Source organism: Euprymna scolopes, chromosome 42, assembly GCF_053919585.1.
Source record: "Euprymna scolopes isolate OS-2025 chromosome 42, ASM5391958v1, whole genome shotgun sequence".
Taxonomy (NCBI): Eukaryota; Metazoa; Mollusca; class Cephalopoda; order Sepiida; family Sepiolidae; genus Euprymna; species Euprymna scolopes.
The window spans coordinates 53,617,115-53,631,600 of record NC_136523.1 but is presented as its reverse complement, the minus strand read 5'-3'; positions in this window follow the sequence as shown (position 1 = coordinate 53,631,600).

Sequence of the window (14,486 nt, the reverse complement as noted above, 5' to 3'; positions counted from 1 at the left end):
GTTGCAAACGGCATCGATAAACGACGATACGAATTACTGTTATTTGTTGATCGAAACATCTTAATTATAACATTGGATACATTAATTTCTGTCTTCCAAAATGGACGCACGCTGTTCGGGTAATTTGGCGCTACTTGCTATGAAATCGTTTTCTATGATTAATTCTATAACATTTTATTTTATTTTTTTTTATGGATGCCAGGCGATGTTTTAATTGGTGTGCTAACAAAGAAGCCAAAGACGAGTTTATAATAGGTGGCTGTAAGAGAACGATAATTTTCAAAACGGTTGTGCATTAAATGCTCAGATTTGAATGTGAAAATCAAACACACGTATGCATATAAAAAGACGCACACACGCGCGCATAAATAGAGAAATAGAAAGGAAAAAAAACGGGTTACATATTCACCAAAGTTTCGTCTTTATTTTGAGATGCCTATGGATGAAATAAAGACGAAACGTTGATGAACACATAACTCGGTTTTTCCTTTATTTTTTATATTTAGTCAGAATACCAATTTCATTATTCTAATCACACGCACATGCCCCCATATATATATATATATATATATATATATATATATATATATATATATAAAATGAAAATTACAATTGTATTTACCAAAATGATCCAAGATGGTAAAATTAAAGTAAATTATAAATATTAAAGAATTAATATTTATAAAATGATACAATGAACAGCCAGATATAAAAGCTCGATAACACCAAATAGGGAATAGAGCTTATAACGTGAGCAAACAGTTAATAAAATATGTTAAAACACTTTGAAATGAGTTAAAAACATATTTAATCTGAAAAGGAAACATAAATAAATAAATAAATATATATATATATATATATATATATATATATATATATACTTAGAGAGAGACCGAGAGAGAGAGAGAGAGAGAGAGAGAGAGAGATAGTTCAATGAATGAAAATGTTGGTAATTCAACACATTATGTGATATATTGTTTTCTGTTTTTAATCATAAACTTAATATTCCTTTCTATAATATAGTGTACTGATCAATCTATGAGAAATGTGTAGACCTTTTAACATTTCTCCTTATATCATTACTTAGTTAATATTTTCTTGCTATATTAAGCTATTGCAATGAGTTTAGTAAGTAAGGCCTGTCAAGATCCGACAGTGTTATTCTGTAATATTGGTAACTAACGTGTTGAATAAAAAAATTGTTGCAATATAGATTAAGTAAAAAACGAAAAAAACAAAACAAAACACACGCATATTAATTTATTTTTATTTCGGACTATTATTCTCATCTTTATTAGTTGTTGCTTTTGATCTTTTATTGGTTTTGTTTATTCACAACGTTTCGGCCAACTATTCCTCTGGACTTCGTCAGGTGGTAAACGCGACGAATAGGAACCTCGAATCTCCTAACTGCATTCTCGGCCATCACTGCCATCCGTAGTTGTTGTCGTCTCACCACAGTTTTCGGGGCCCGTGGCGTAGTTGATAGAGACGTTGAATCTCTACAGTTCCAGATGAACATTGTCTGAAGATAGCGGTTTCAATCCCATCCAAAGCGTGCCAGAGGTTTACTTGGCCAAAAACGTGGTGAGACGACAACAACTACGGATGGCAGTGATGGCTGAGAATGCAGTTAGGAGATTCGAAGTTCCTATCCGTCGCGGTTACCACCTGACGAAGGCCAGAGGAATAGTTGGCCGAAACGTTGTGAATAAACAAAACCAATAAAAGATCAAAAACAACAACTAATAAAGATGAGAATAATAGTCCGAAATAAAAAATAAATTAATATATAATGCTCATCTCAAAAATGAATTCCAATTAAGGAATAATATATTTATAAAACACACGCACACACACACATATATATGTATAAATATCTATATCTATATCTATCTATCTATCTATATATATATATATATATATATATATATATATATATATATATATATATATATATATATATATATATAAGAAATTTATTAATGTGAGTCCAGAATGAGTTTACATATTGTTTCAGCTTAGGGAAAATCCCAAAAAAGAAGAGGAAAATACGACTAGCTACGTCAGAATTCATAGATGGCCTCTATGAATTATGCAACAATATGTAAACTCATTCTGGAGTCACATTAATAAATTTCCTATATACTTCTCTGGCTAGACATTGAGCACTCTTGTCCGTTTTTTCACCACTGGTATATATATATATATATATATATATATATATATATATATATATATATATATATATATATATATATGTGGACAGAGAGAAGGGGAAAGAAAAAGAGAGTTATAAGAAAGAATAAACCGAGTTATGTATCTATCAACGTTTCGTCTTTGTGAATTTTGTTTGGATCATTGTAATAATGTTTTTAAATCATTTAAATCGCTTTTACGCGTTTCAGACGTTCTGTGAAGCGTCCTCGTCAGAAATTATTTTCAAATGTGTTGGAGATATAAAAATGGCATTTTCGTAGTTAATTTGAAGTGTTTCCAAGGGGTGGAGGCGTGAAAGTGTCTATTATATATATATATATATATATATATATATATATATATATATATATATATATATATATATATATATTCATCCACCTGCAATACTGTTTCGCTGTATCACAGCTGACCAGGCAACTACATTAAGTCAGGATCGAAAACCGACCGCCCTAACGACAGTCAAGGTGTCTCACTATTACGCTATTCGGCTGTTGCTGTGCGGGTAGTGAATAAACGATGTTTTGACGCTTTTATGTACGGGTGGGGCACTTAAATTTGCACGTCATTGACTTTTGCTGTTAACTATGATTACCGTTTACCTTGGATAAACGTACATTAATCCTGCTTTAAAGCGTCCTATTAAATTGGATGCTGTTCTTTAATGATCGACTTCAAAACGATGGGAAAACAGCAGATGCGATTAAAATAATGAAAAGCGCAAACTGCAGATGATTAACATCTAAACTCCCTCCTGTTAAATACGGACCATTAAGTAAGACACTCCATTTGTTCTTACGAAATTGAACATTATCGCATTGAAACAGATCTTAGTGTTATTATCGCCCCCCTCCCAAACTCAAATCAAAACAAACAAAAAATAAGAAACAAGTGTTTTATATCGTGCAACAAAGAGAAAGTTACAACGTGGAATCGAATTAAAATTTTATCGCGGCACACATGAGATATGACAAGCAATATTTGCCGATAATTAAAAAAAGGTATATCCTAATGTAATTTAAGGCATCGGCCGAATTTAGATTAGCTGATATTCATGCAATTAAGTCACGTTTACAAAACTTCTTTTGTTAAAGTACATTTCGCGAAATCTGCCTTTAAGAGATATTCATTTAACGTTCAGTATTAGATAGACCTTACTATCATATTTGTCAGTTAAACTGTTTTTCTTAATTAGTTTTTCCTATTTTTTAATTTTAATGTATGGACCTGCTACTATTTGGAGTTTCAGTCTTGTAAAGTCGTACACAATTAAACACGGGAGCCAACACATTGTAGCTATCTTAATCGCAAAGGAGACCAAGCCAAAGAAAAACTTGAACTTACTTTTTCGTTCAATAACGGCATTTTTTTCTACGCGTTACTTCTAGTTACGGTTGTGACGTTGCCCACGCGTGCTCTTGAATGGCATCTACGTTTCTAAGCTGATCTTGAAGGTTATTCTGTCTTTAACGTCATCTCCTGTTTAAAATCTTTATTTTCCTTACCGGTGACGTTATTTCCTGTTTCTCTCTGTGTGTATGTGTGTGTGTCTGTCAGTGTACATTTCCCTACGCAATAACTCTGTCAATATTTAGTCTACAGACTCGAACTTTCATATACAGGGTACTGAGATTTGAAAAAATCTATATAATTGGTTTTCGGCCAGGAATTTGGCTGTTAAAGGGTAAAAATTCAAGGATTTTACTTTTGAGTACTCTACCAAACTCCTCCGACAATTTGGGGTCTAAACACTTGAAATTTTAGATAAAGGTCTCTTGGACATGGATCTAACTTAATTACTTGATTTGAGTCCAAAACAATAAATGTTAAGGAGTCATAATAGGAGTTAAAGTTAAGCAAAATTTTACCTCTGCCGTTTCTACCAAATTACTCAGATATTTTCTGGTCTAAACATTTTAAATTTTACAGAAAGGGTATTCAGAGATAGGGCAAGCTTTTTAATCGGTTTTAGTTACCAATACATAAATGTATATATGTATGTAAGTATGTTTGCATGCGTGCCTAAAACTTTCGACAGAGGCAACGGATTTTTACAAAATCACTATCGTTTGGAAGTTGGACCTTTCAGACAACAAATATCGAAAAATTGGCTAAAAACATTAATATCTTCACCTTCAACTGGGCACTTTTCTACAGAAGGGGCGTCGCTTTTTTCGCTGACATTTTTAAAAGTCATCCCCTCATTTCTATTGTCTATCCTTCATAAAAATCTACGTCACTTCCGGTTTGGTGATGGTCGTAACGACAAAGACATCAGTTTCGCTCCCCTCGTTCTTTTGTCCTTCGCGGTACGGTTCGAGCCTGCCTTTCTACTGCCACTTTTTTTTTTTTGCTCAACACAGTTCCAATCACCCGGGCAAGGCCGGGCTGAAATGCTAGTATATTTATAAAAGTGAACGTGCTTGTGTGTGTGCATGTCTGTGTACAATTTTCTCTGCAATAACTCTGCCAATTTTCACTTTACAGACTCGAAATTTGATATACAGAGTACTGAGATTTGGGGAAATCTATGTGATTGGTTTTCGACCAAAAATTTGGCTGTTAATGGCTCAAAGTTCAACGATTTGTATTTTGAAAACTCTACCAAACTCCCCTGCCAATTTGTGGTTTAAACAATTGAAATTTTAGGTATAAGTTTCTTGGATATGTACCTAACTTAATTACTTGACTTTAGCCCAAAATAATGGTCAAGGGGTAATAATATGGGTAAAATTTAAAAAATGGAGTGCTTTTTTTTTTGCTCAACATACAACTACAAAACCTGGGCGACGCCGGGCTGAAATGGTAGTTAATTAAAAGTTCAATTTCTTTTTATGAACTTTCCTGATTTTACATAGTGATTACACTTTTTCGAATGAGATGCTCTAAACCATTTTATCCTGCACTGATCGTGTTCTAATCCGGTTTCGAAGACTAGTAAAGGCTTCCTTTTTCTTCTCCCTGCAACCTATTTCCTAAAGAATAGATACTAGGAGCCTATCTCAGCTCTACTGTTTCGTGGGAAATTCTCCTCCGTGCTTTGCTATATCTTTTCCGCTGTAAAACGTTCAAAATGACAACACTCGTCTTACAACCACCACTAAATCAGTTCCCCCATTTCTGCTTTAATCCAAACGAAAATTCCATGAACAAAGATCCTCTTCTAAAACTGTAGAACTTTGTTTCGCTGGTTTTCTCTTCATCTGAAATACATCTTTAACTCCAATCTAAAAAAATATATTGATTAGTTCTCCACTTCAATAATCAAATTCTACCTCATATCAACCTTTACCGATCACTACGCCCCCCTCGTTAAGCAACATGCATTCAACAACTCGGGTTTGTATTACTGTACACATAGATTCGAAAAAGTTGTCAAAAAGCAAATATATAACAAATAAATGTTATCAAAGGCAAGATAAGTTACTTTTCTACCAAACTGGATATAATTTTCGTGTTTTTATTCAATTAAACACGTTTATTCAGCTCGAAAACCATACAGTGTTTACCGATGTATTGGAAAATTCAAAATGGCGGCCGATTCTCTCTTTAACACGGTAAGTTTGGAAAAAGGTGTAATAAATAATAAACTAGACAAAATACTGTTAGAAATTCGCTCAATATATGTTACCGTGACATAACTTGACATATATTCGGTGGTTTTTAATAGTATTTTGTCTAGTTTATTATTTATAACACCCTTTCCTGAACTTACCGTGTTAACGAGAGAATCGGCCGCCATCTTTAATTTTCCAATACATCGGTAAACACTGCATGTTTTTCGAGCTGAATAAACATGTTAAATTGAATAAAAACACGAAAATTATATCCAGTTTGGTAGAAAAGTAACTTATCTGGCCTTTGATAACATTTATTTGTTATATATTTGTTTTTTGACAACTTTTTCGAATCTATGTGTACAGTAATACAATCCCAACAACTCATATCCTCGACTGTTTAGTGCATTTATAAGTGCTGACTTCCTTGTAAAAACCTTACTTATCTGCTAATCGTGTACACAATTAGTTAAACCATCATAAATGTATGGTTCTTTTTTTTCTATATTCTAATCGATTAACATGGCCCCGACTTAACAATTTCTTAATCAAAGTTTCAAACCTAGATAACTCGTTCGAGAGATTTTATTGTACGATAAATACCCTGCCAGTAATGATGCCGGGAACTCGTAGAGAAGTCTCGTCAATCAGACAGAACGGGCATGATAACAGTCCCTTTATATAGGTAAGGTTTCTGTTGCTTTATTTCCTGTTAAGAACCAGAGCAGCTTGTAGCAGAAACCAAAACTTAACAACCCTTTACTAAACGCACTTACTACACGGACAGTTAAAGTAACTGTCACCAACAATCGGTATTAATACGTAGTGAGTGTGCGGAATTCTACGATACTGATCTGACCAGATAATTTATAATCATTATTTGAAATTAATGATGCGGCTTTTTGAAAGTACTGTCTAAAGTTATTTCCCAGTCGAGTCGACGCATTCAAACTCGTATATGAATACAACGAGGACAAATCTATATATCTATAAACGTGAACGTGTCTGTGTGTGTCTCTCTCTGTGTATATTTCCCTACGCAATAACTCTGTCAATTTGTAGTCTCCAGACTCGAAATTTCATATAAAGGGTACTGAGATTTGGAAAAATCTATGTGATCGGTTTTCGGCCAGAAATTTGGCTGTTAAGAGGGCAAAGTTCAACGATTTGACTTTTGAGAACTCTACCAAACTCCTCAGACAATTTCTGGTCTAAACACTTGAAATTTTAGATATAAGTTCCTTGGATATGGATCTAACTCAATAACTTTATTTGAGCCCAAAACAATAAATGTTAAGAGGTCATAATAGGGGTCAAAGTTTAAAAAATTGACAGTTTTTTGTTTTTTTTTTGTGTTTTTGTTTTTTTGTTTTTTTGCTCAGCATACACCTCCAAACACCGGGCAATGCCGGGCACCTATACTAGTACGTTATAAAACTTTACTTTGATTTCGTTTGGTATGTATTTATTAGTTGCTGTAATTTTGTTTCCCGTTTCAACCTTAGCAAATTCTGTTATTTACAACTTTCATATATTACGATGGGCGTCGCAAAAGTAATGCTTCGTATTTCTTCTCTGCGCCTGAAGGATCCGAGGGAATTTCGACTTATATATTCTTGACCAGAAAGTTTTGTTCGTCTGTTGCATATCTAAACTAAGTGAGTTCTAAAGAAAGGAACCGTTTTTATAGGCGTGTGTCAGATACAGGAATGCAGCATTGGGGTTCTATCAAAAGAGCATTGAACGTTCTTGATACGACACGAAAAAACCTAGAGGCCAAAAGATCTCTAATAAATTCTACCATGCTGTCTTCATTTTCTTCAACAGTTTTAATATAAAAATATAAAATTTTACTTTGGAATAGACCTTCGTATTAAAAAGTGCACTCGGATCCCCATTATACATCATTGGAAAAAGAGGGCAGAGAATTGCCTTATTAGAGAAATAAATTCTGGAGCAAAAACGGTCGCCTATTTTGAGTGTACCGATTCCTTCTTCGAGGCTCTTCAAGATTTTTAAATAAAATAGGTAGCCATAATTTATGAAGCGTCCCCCATATGACAAAGCGCGCCCAGGATGCCTATGCAGTTATCTTTCATAGTTGGGTAATATTCACCAAGAATTGTGGTAACAGTGAAAATATATACTCTGCATAAGAAAAAAGGTTGTTTATTTCATAATACGAATCCCGTTTTCATAGACGTTCATTTTTTTTGTAGTTTAAAACTGAGGTTTTAAATTAAGACTGAAGATTGTAAGACAAAGCCCTCCTTGCGGGTCAATCCACAATTATATATATATATATATATATATATATATATATATATATATATATATATATATATATATATATATATATATACTAGCTTGGGCACTCGGCGTTGCCAGGGTGTTTGGGGTGTATGCTGTGCAAAAAAAAGTCAATTTTTTTTTTAATTGGACCCCTATTATGACTCCTTAAGATTTATTGTTTTGTGATCAAATGAGGTTATTAAGTAAGATCCATGTCCAAGGAACCCATATCTAAAATTTCAAGTGTTTAGACCAGAAATTATCCGAGGAGTTTTGTAGAGTTCTCAAACGTAAAATCGTTGAACTTGGACTCTTTAACAGCAAAATTTCTGGCTGAAAACCGATCCTATCGATTTTTCCGAATCTCAGTATCCTGTATATCAAATTTTGAGTCTGTAGACTAAAAATTGATAGAGTTATGGCGGAGGGAATTGTACACAGACAGACACACAGACAGACACACAGACACGTTCACTTTTATAGATATACTCGCATGGGAGTGCGGCGTTGCCCGTTTTTTTTAGGTGTATGGTGAGCAAAAAAAAACCCGTCAATTTTTGTAACTTTGACCCCTATTATTCTCCATAAATCGAGTCATTAATGTCCAAAAAACTTATATCTAAAATTAAAAGTGTTTTGACCCCAAATTGTCGGAGGAGTTTTGTGGAGATCTCGAAGGTCAAATTGTTCAACTTTTACCCCTTAACAGACGAACTTCTTGCCGAAAACCGATAAAGATTTTCCCAAATCTCAGTACGCTGTATATCATTGGCACAGCATGGGTTGTCTGGCCAGCATTTGGTTGTACAACCCGTGTTGTGCCGATAGATATAAAATTGAATGGTTCGAGGTGCTACATAGAGCGGACTCCAGAAACCATTTAAAGATTTTGGAGTCTGTCTCTATTGCGGTGCCATTATTTTAATCGTTTTTTAAACTTGAATAAACTTTATTTTAGTGTCCCCGTAATTTTTGGCGCATTCAATAGTTCCCCATCAGAACTCTTTACTTTCGACATAGTATTATTATTTATACGCTATCGATTTTCTCCTGATGAGATGATAGCTGAAAGAGCTCTCGAGAGACTTCCGCCCATTATATATATATATATATATATGTGTGTGTGTGTGTGTGTGTGTGTGTGTGTGTGTGTGTGTGTGCTTGTGTGTGTGTGTTACCAGGTATTTTGGGGGGGATAATACTCAAGGAAATGCACGCGGACGGTTTACAGAGCTTATATTTACTAGCTGGGTGCCCGGCGTTGCTCGCTGATACAATAGTTTAAACATATTTCAATTTATGCAGATTGCGTATTTGTTAGTATAGAATAACTCTTCTATTGATTATTATGAATTATGAGGAGTAATTTGCATGGTTGACTATTCGGAAAAAAATAACAATGATATTTTTCGTCAAATTCCGTCTGTTTGCATAAAATATCACATCAGCTGATAGTTTTCGTTGAAGATGAATCCCCTAAAAATTCACTTCTGATTAATTTTAAGTTTTAAAATTTGAAAACAAAGAAATGACATGTGGCGATATTTGAGAGGTGCCTCTTCTTTTATCGTAAATCAAACTCTGTAATTAAAAAACGTTAAAATAAATGGGGAGGTACACACGGGCGTGAATACGGGATAATCTGGACCGTGTTCGAGTGTTCTTTTATTAACCTATATTTACACATAACAATCCATCTGTTTTTGAGAAGAAATATTTTGCTGAAGTTTTATTATTTTCCTTGACCGGTGTAACGTTAACTATTCCCCTGAAATAATACTTTATTCTTATCTATAAGAAAGAAAGACTATTTAAAAATCCGATTCTTTTTTTTTAGATCTTAATTACGTATCGTCAAATTTATGTACCAAATATATTTGAGAAGACCGCGAGATATGGACGTTTATATTTGTGTTTAATTTGCAAAACACAGGTTCACCCAGTTCGGAATCTTTGGAAAAGGAACTCACCCACACAAAGTGACTTTTATATAAGAGTGTAGATATCCTTCTTTAGGTAATTATGAAAGGTGGTTAAGAGCAAACGCAACATTCCGATAGGGGTGGTTTTTTTTACAAAGGACTCACCGCTTATAAAGGCCTGAAGGCCACTCGAGGATAAGGGTTAATGAGGGTGCATGCAAGTCATCATTACTAGTAGACATTTGGTAAATTGGATTCCTTAAAAGGATGACTCATCAAGAAGTTGTTCACAACAATCGTCGTATTTAGTTGCAATTGGCTGATATTATTTTATTTTAGAATATTTTGTTTATTATGGAGATGATGATTTGTTCTATATACGAACCGCCATTGTTCTGCCCTCCTGGAGATGCAAATAAATACGGATATTTGAGAAAATAGCAATAAGCTTACTTTTGTTTCTAATCAAGACGGATAAAATTTATTACGTTTAATTAGTTGCTATCAGTTATATGGTATTACAAGCTTATAGAAAATGATGAGTTTTACTTTGTTCTACAAGTACTAGACTGGGTGCCCACCGTTGGCCGGGTGTTCGGTGGTATGTGTTAAGCAAACAAAAAAAAGTGATAGTAGGTAAGCAGGCTCGGACCTGTACCGCGAAGGAGAAAAGGAAAGTGAAAAAAAAAACGGTAGTCTTTGCTGTTGCGGCCATCGCCAAACCAGAAGTGGCGAATATTTAATTAACTGCTAGTTGCTCGAAAAGCGGGGATGAATTTCGAAAATATCGGGGAAAAAAGCGACCCCTTCTTGTATAAAAGTGTCTAGTTGAGGGTGAAGGAATTAATGTGTTTAGCCAATTTTTCGATATTTGTCGGTCAATACCGATCTCGTGGAAATCCGTTGCCTCTGTCAGAAATATTAGGCATACATACATACACACACACATACATACATACATACATACATACATTTAAACAAACAGGTGAGATAATTATTATAAATATTCTATAAAATATATTTGTGTCATTCGATTTGGAGACTAATATATTGTAGCTTACAGGGGATTATTTTCAGACACATGATTTTTATTTTAATTAAACATCTTTCTTTGGAATGTTGGGAGAAATAGGAGCATTATTAGTGCATGTGAATGTACTACGTTCTATTTTATACAATAAATACTAAACAGAACGTAGTACAATCGCAATCATTTGTTTGTATATTTTAGTATGTCCAGTTGAAGATAAAAATCTACAAAATAAAAAGCCATAGTATTTGTATATAAATGAACATCGTTGCTATTCATGAATAATATGTGAATAATGAAAAAATAAGTATGCATTGTTTAGAGCAGAGTTTCCCTAAATGTGCTCAACTAATCCCTGGGCCCCAAGCGTTAGACTGAAAGGTTGTGGAAGTCCTTCCTATAAAGGAACAAATGTTTTATACGGAAAAATTTAATGGCTGTAGACATTAAATTACTGATTTCTTTTACTGGAAATTGATATGATTCATAACTACATTTATAAAGATTTTCAAGATGATTTATGAAAAATTAAATAAAAATAAATTAACAAAGAACTGCAACAATTTTTGGTTGATCAAAAACCAAAATGGTGGTAAACACGAAAATATGTTAAAATCAGGAACACAAACAACCAATGAACAAGCATAAGTTAAAATTTGCAAATAAATATTTTTCATATTTATTTTAGAAATTATCTGCTTAGTGCTCCGCGAAAAACGTTTTCCCCTGCTCAGCGACACCATGGTGCCCTGAAATGCGGCAAGCCTTTGGATGAGATGTCAAATGGGTATTCTAGCAATGTTATGTACTATAATAATTTCGAAATAAAATTAATATACATTCTTCGAGGGAGCTATTAAAAACATGTGAGATCCATGGTATGTTGGGAGAAGAATAAATTGGGTTATGAATACAACAAGTGTTTTAAATAATATATATTGTGAAACAGGGGTGAGGGCAAGAATGAAAGATAGATGAAAAGAGAGATAGATGAATAGATCGATAATAACTAATTTCACTTTTAAAAATGTTATTATCTTACACTCCTGCATTTTTATTTTTTTCAAAATGTATGCGTATGGATACATTTTAAATCTCCTTATTCTCAGTTTATTTTTCACACCTGTGAACCAAGAAAACGTTAGATAACACCTCTAATATGCATTTTTAAAAAAATTATTCACACTTTTTTTTCAACAAACGTACGGCGCAGATATACGTTTTCTATGTCTCCCGTTTTATTTGGTTTATCTGGCCGGGCCCCTTTTTCCACAGCTTATGGCATCACTATGGGATATGAGTAAACTAACCTCATTTACGTAAACAGCTGCCACATCAGCCATACCCCTGTTATTTCCAAAATCAAGGCGCCCCCCGCCTTATCTAAAAAAGAGTTGTGAAAAATATATATATGGAAAACAGAGGTGAGGGAAGGATACAATGAGAGTAACAAGATTGGCATTTTACAAGTATTATTGTATATTTTCTACCGGACATCACCAGATAGCTTTGCTTTTATTTCATACTGAACGTATCCTGGAACATTTTACATTAAAATAACAAACTAATATCGTTTTCCCCTCGCTCCATTAAACGATTTTACTGGAATGAGCATTGCAGCCTGTTTTCCAGCGATAAGCTATTCATGATCAAAGATAGGATTTATATAGTCATTTTAGAAGAATCAGTTAGAGTTTCCATAAAACTTTTGATCTCTCTCAAGACGATATTGCAATATAAAAAATAACTGTATAGGCCATAAACATTCTTGTTTATATCTTGTTTCATTTTGTCGGTTATTACATGATTACCACATTCGAGTAACACCTTATTTATTAATATGTTTTAAATCTGGAAAAACACGTTGAAAATAAGTAGATATGCGGTCAGAGTGAAAGGTTATTCAATATGGCGTAATATTTGAACGAGAAAAAGTTGATTAACTAAAATAGAGAATGAGCTCCGCGTTACCAAAAAAGTAAACACATTCTTTATGACAAAATAATTTGTTAATAAACTATTATATGAATTTCACCTGACTGTTTGAATGTATGTATATATGTATGTATGTATGTATGTATGTATGTATGCCTAAATCTTTCGACAGAGGCAACGCTTTTCACAAAATTGGTATCTTTTGGCAGCTCGCTCCTTTGGACAACAAATACCGAAAAAAATGGCTAAAAGCATTAATTGCTTCACCCTCAACTAGGCACAATTCTACAGGGAGGGGCTGTTGTTTTTCGCCGATATTTTCAAAAGGCATCGACTCTTTTTGATTGACTAGCCTTCATTTAAACCTTCATCACCTCTGTTTTCGCGATGGACGCAACAGGAAAGACGTCACGTTTTTTCCACGGTCTTTTCCTTCTTCGCAGTACAAGTTCGAGTCTATATATATATATATATATATATATATATATATATATATATATATATATATATATATGTATATATATATATATATATATAGAGAGAGAGAGTAAATGCGGTATATTTATGATTTTTTTTGTTCTTTTTACTAAGAACTTTTTATTAGCACAAAATGAACTTTGAATGTTTTATTATATTTATTAAACAATTACGCATATTGTAAATACTAGCACATAATAACATCTGGAAGTATTAAAATAATTTAGATCGATAGAGTAAATGCGGTATTGTAGTGCCAATTGACTAGTGTGAAGAATGGACAAATTAGCCGACCCACACAACAATATACACGTTTGCTTTATGCAACATCTTTTATTAAATCTGATTTATAAAACCCACTTTGTCTGCCTGTCTCCATGTTTTCAAACTCTGTCACTTCAGAAACTAAAAGGGGCAGAGCGACGCTAGGGGTCTCAAATGATTGGATTTTTTATGGACAGTTCAGTTATAGGTCTTTAGCCAGTTAAAATAATGTTAAAGTTTCAGAACGGCTGAAAATTGAAAAACAAATTATACTTTTTATTATTCATGTTAGTTTATTTGTAATCAACTTTCATGCGAGTCACATTAGTACAGTGGTAGCGTAAAAGCTTGCTATCGGTTTCAATTCTAGCTGATTGCACCCAAATACTTTTTTTTTACTTTTAAAATCACAACCAGATAATAATAGATGATAATCCGGGTGTTTCGAGTGCGAATCCACTTCGTTCTAACAAGAGAAATTCACTTTCAATTAGGATGTGTTTTCTCGTGGTTCCTTTCGTTAAAGTCCAGATGTATTTCTAGAAAAAATTCTGACTACAAAAAATATCGGAGAAACCGATGCCAACAAGACAATCGTCGGATTCATACGACAAGATGATATCTTGAAACACAAGTTTCATAATAAGCAACTAGATAATTCTATTTGAACATAATAATTGTTACATAGGATATTAATTTTGTAAAACCAGCGCTTAAAGTTTAGAAAGGGGTTGTTTTTATCATTATTCTTTTTACTCTTTAAGAAATGAAATAATTTCGGTGTCCCTGAGA